Source organism: Procambarus clarkii, chromosome 88, assembly GCF_040958095.1.
Source record: "Procambarus clarkii isolate CNS0578487 chromosome 88, FALCON_Pclarkii_2.0, whole genome shotgun sequence".
Classification (NCBI taxonomy): Eukaryota; Metazoa; Arthropoda; class Malacostraca; order Decapoda; family Cambaridae; genus Procambarus; species Procambarus clarkii.
In genome coordinates, this window is record NC_091237.1 from 21,370,509 (window position 1) to 21,375,723 (window position 5,215).

Here is a 5,215-nt window from a genome sequence, read left to right on the forward strand (position 1 = left end):
TCATTTTCTGTTTTCTCTCCCTCCCTATTCCTGATTTCCTTTCCCGTTAACACTAAACCTTTCTCTTCCTCACTTTCCTTACCCCCATCTTCTCTTTCCTGAAGCTTTCCATTCTCCCCTCCCACACCTCCTCCTCTTCTCCCATCCCCCAATTTTCTACCCCTCCCACACCTCTCCTTCCCCTCCGTCCCCCCACCCCTGTCCTCCCCCACATTAAGATACCCGTCAGAAGGTGTAAACACGCCAGCCTCTGTCATTCTCCGTCAGCGGGACTCAATTATCATAGATTATCCCATGGTAGCGTAAGTCAACACAGGTGAGGGAGGTAGAGAGAGAGAGAGAGGTTTCCTCACCGTCTCTCTCTCTCTCTCTCTCTATGTCTATGTGTTTACGTTTGCTTCCATCTCTCTGTCTCCGCCGCTTTGCGTTTATTTCACCTTGTCTCTGGATCTCTTTGTCTCCATCTCTATCTACCTTTACCTCCATCTTTGTCTCTGCTGAGTATCTCCTCTCCGTGTCTTAAGGCGTGACTCCCCCTCCTCCTCGCCACACGGTGCTCTGATTAGCAAAACACCACGCTCTTGTAAACAATAGGCGAGTCTTGCAAACAAAATACGGGATTTGTAAACAGAGGGGAGGTGTGTGTGTGTGTGTGTGTGTGTGTGTGTGTGTGTGTGTGTGTGTGTGTGTGTGTGTGTGTGTGTGTGTGTATGTGTGTGTGTGTGTGCGTGCGTGCGTGAGGCAGAGAGAGATTTTACCTAACAGGGTCATTAGGTCTGTTACTATTTAATTCATTTACTGCTTTTACTCTTAAGAAGTGTTTCCCCTCGCATCATCATATATTCATCTTTGTATCGTCGCTATCTGTGAGTATTTTGTATTTCTGGATCATGTTTGCTCTGTTTTTTATCTCTTCCAGGGTTATTAGATCCGGTTTTCTCAGTTTCCCATAATTTTCGATGGTAGAAGTGGTTGGGCACCGTTCCTTCACTCATTGTCTTCATGTCCTTACATTTCTCTTTGTTCTTTCCCCTTAGCTCAATACTCTCTATTCTGGAACCAAGCATGAAGTAAACCTCCTATTCTTTCCTAATCTAGATTTTGCGTTTTTTGAGGCTGGAGCTCCACGCTGGTGCTGTATACTTCACCACTGGTCATAGACGTGCTGTATACAGCATTCTCAGATTAGGCAAAATTGTAATTAATTTTGTCAATAAAGATGTTAATAATAATAATAATTCTTTGTTGGTTCCTGAAGGCTACACTGTTGGTCTCTTGGTCCATACGAGGCAGTCCTATACTGGTATATACCCACCCAAGCTCATTCATATATGTCTAAACTACGATTGAAACAATCAACAACCCTTTTGCAAGCCCATACCAAAATCTTCGCTAAATCTAAATTTATCCACTCTATATAAATTGTTTTTAGTTGTAGTTTGGGTTGACATTTAAAATCTTATTTATAGCTCTTTTGCGACACCATTTGATCCACTAATATACTTTAATCCTGTCACCATTTACGCTTCGAATGCTCGCAAGTGTTATATAGACTTCTGCTGTTATATAGACCTCTGCTGTTATATAGACCTCTGCTGTTATAATGTTAATGCGTCTCTTTGGTGAGGGTTTATTTATAAGCCTAGACCTTTTGCCATTCTCACTTCAGTATTTGTGAGAATGCCCAACCACTTGGGCTGGACGGTAGAACGACGGTCTCGCTTCATGCAGGTCGGCGTTCAATCCCCGACCGTCCAAGTGTTTGGGTACCATTCCTCCTTCCCATCCCAAATCCTTATCCTGACCCCTTCCCAGTGCTATATAGTCGTAATGGCTTGGCCGTTTTTCCTGATAGTTTCCTTCCAACGGAGCATGACGGGCATCGGAACCATCGTACCAGGTTGTAACACTGGACGTGCGCCGGACGTCATTAGTGATCTAGGAAATTTGAGTATATTTCTTCCCATCGTGTTTCTGTGTTCTTGTAATTTTCAAGGCCACGTCTCACTACTCATCACCTTGCATTTGCTTAGTCTTAAAGTCTATAGCTACCCTTCTAGTTTACCCCCTTTCTAGTTCGTCTAGGTCAACTCCAACAAATCTGCCTCTGTGTATAACATGTCTCATCAGCTGTGCATGGTAAACAAACAGATACGCTAGATCCACCTTCCTCAGTCAAGTCACTGAGGTTTGAGGTTACTGAGATCACTCAGATTGAGGAACTGAGGTAGTGATGCCTGCGGTGCTCCGCTTGTTACTGCCCTTCATGTCACTGCTCTCACTGTTGCTACTTGACTCCTCATACCGACTACACACAGGCGCAGAAGTGCATATGAGCGGTTGAAAGAGTGCGCGGAAAGTCGCATAAGAGTGTATGTCCATACACAAGCGTGCGAGGGCTCATGTAAGCGTGTATGGAAACTTGTATGAGGGAGTATTGCGTGCCTATGTGCAAGGCCGTCAAGTGTGTCGAACAACGCTTGAAAACACAAGAATATGTGCAAACGCACCGGAAGAAATACAGAGGTCCGTCGGTAGTTTCAAAGCGTTATATGACAAAGAGTGCTGGGAAGACGGGACACCACTCAGCCTGTAACTACACTTAAGGTAATTGCATTTAGTAATTAGAAGGCAGTTCGAGGAGGCAAAAGACGTGTGGGGGTGGTAACTGGTTAGCTGTCGAGGCCTGACCGCCAGTACATTACGCTCTCAGCGCCCTGTACACACACACACACCGTACATCATAACACAGCTACCTTTAGTGTTTAGCCTGGCGCTGGCAGGGTGTGCTGGTCGTGGGGTGGGGGTGTGGTCGTGTGGTCGTGTGGTGGTGGGGTGGGTGTGGTCGTGGGGTGGTGGGGGGTGTGGTCGTGGGCGTGGGGGTGGGTGTGGTCGTGGGGTGGTGGGGTGGGTGTGGTCGTGTGGTCGTGGTCGTGGGGTGGGTGTGGTCGTGGTCGTGGGGTGTGGTCGTATGGTCGTGGTCGTGGTGTGGTCGTGGTCGTGGTCGTGGGGGTAATAGCAGTAGTAGTATTTTTTAGTATATTTATGGTAACCAACAAACATACATTCTCATCTGTGCTACATAGACAGAGTTAGAGATCTGTTCTACATATAGTGCAGTGGGTAGAAGTAGCAGTAGTAGTATATCATTATATAGTATAAGTATAAAGTAGCAGTATTATGAGTGGGCCTTATACTTAAGCATCAAATACCAAGTCACAGAGCATTGAAAGTCCAAAAAGGTTAACACTACAGTGCTAGAGTTCTAAGGCACTACAGAGGTAGAGTCCTGGAGCTCTACAGTGGTAGAGTCCTACATGCAGTGCAGTGAGGCACTCTATTGCATATAGCGACCACGAGGGACATCAACAATGAGCAGCGATGAAAATCCCAAGACAAAGCAACTGTGTTTTTCCCCCCAAATATTTTTCTGACCTTGTGGGAATAGGAATGTATGAGTCACGACTGTCAAAAATATCTCCCACGCCATGACAGACAGACAGACAGTGAATGAAAACAATACCCCGGGCTGTGTTATCCCTGTCTGCCAACGGGAGAACAAAGATTGACAGGTTATTGTTAACATGTCAAAAGTCACCCCATGGGAGGACACAGCTTCAAGACGTCCGCCACGATAGCGTCTACGCTCGGGTTGAACGACGTACGCGTTGAGGAAGACGGCGACAACGGTAGACAAATCAAAACCGAACGTCCAAAAGTAGCAATGACCGAACGTTCGAATTGACACAATAGATCCACAGGGTTATTAATTAATTGAGCTATGGGTAGGAGGTTAAGAATGCCTTTTTTTCCCCCTTTTCAGAAGGATATTTAGAAAAATATCCAATCCTGAGGGACAGTCTAAGTGTCAGTTTTTTGCAAGAGCAGCAACAGACGAGTCAAGGCTGCGCCTGTGACTGGCGATGAGGTTGTTCTCAGGAATAGACGTGAGAAAAGATATCCAGTCCCCCCTTCACCTCCCGACCCTGAAAAAGGTAAAACTTTATGACAACTGAGGGTGTTTGAGTAGAGAGTGATCTCATTGGGGGTTAAATTCTGCGTAATAGTCACGGATTCTCGCCCTATTCTCAGAACTGTACGCAGCTAGAAAAGGTCTGTCGTGCGCAGCCCATTTCAGCTCAGCCCAGCAGATAGTCGAGCTTAAAACAGCTCAGCCTACAGTGGTAAATCCCATCCTAACACTGTCACACAACAGCCCAATCAAGAACATCCATGTTCAGCCCACTGGCCAGACCCATTCCCCAGTTCACCGCAATCCAACCTAACATAGCCCAACCAACAATAAGTTAACACAGCTTAGCGTACCACAACACACTCACCCCTAGTCCATTCCCGCCCAATCTATTTCAGGCCAGTCCAGTTCAGCTCAGCCCGCTCAACCAACGTCAATATTGATTAGAACTATCTAACTAACAATCGTCTCATTTATGTCCAGGCAAGACTAGTAATATCCTAGACCTGTCCACGAGTGTCATTGTATTTTGTCCAAGCCCAGTGCAACTATCCATTTCACTCTTAATTACGCTAGCCAAGTCCAACCCAAACTAGCAGTACGATAGTGGCACTCGCCTAGCACCGTCTAGATGTGCCTAGCTGAATGTAAACAATTCTTCCTCGGCGTAACAGCACAACTTAACACTGTTTAGCCACAGCTAAACATCCCCAAACATCCTAAACGAGAAAGCCCAGTGTTAAACAGTTGACTCCCAGCAAGCCCAGCACTACACAGCGCCGCCCAGCACGCCCAGGAGTGCCAAGTGACCGGTGCCACGGTGTCCGCTACCTGCATTATCTCGCACAAGATCCAAATCACATTTTAATTGGTTGTATAATTGTCAGTCCAAGGTAATTAATGGTGGAGTCAGAGGGGAATTCTTAGCCAGATCTCAGGATTGATTTTATAATATCGTTTACACCGAAGGGAGAGGGAAGGAGAGGGAGAGGGAGAGAGGAGAGGGAGAGAGGAGAGGGAAGGAAAGGAAGTAAAGGGAGAAGGAAGGAGAGGGAGAGGGAGAGGGAGAGAGAGGTAGAGGGAAAGGGAAGGAGTCACAGAAATATCACGATAATGTATATGAACAATATTGGCAACTTTATGCTCTATGGTGTTCCCTTAATTGGAAAATATCTGTTTTGTAGCAAATTGGAATTTTGTTACAAAATCAAAATGGAATTATGAGAAATGAAGATAACTTTA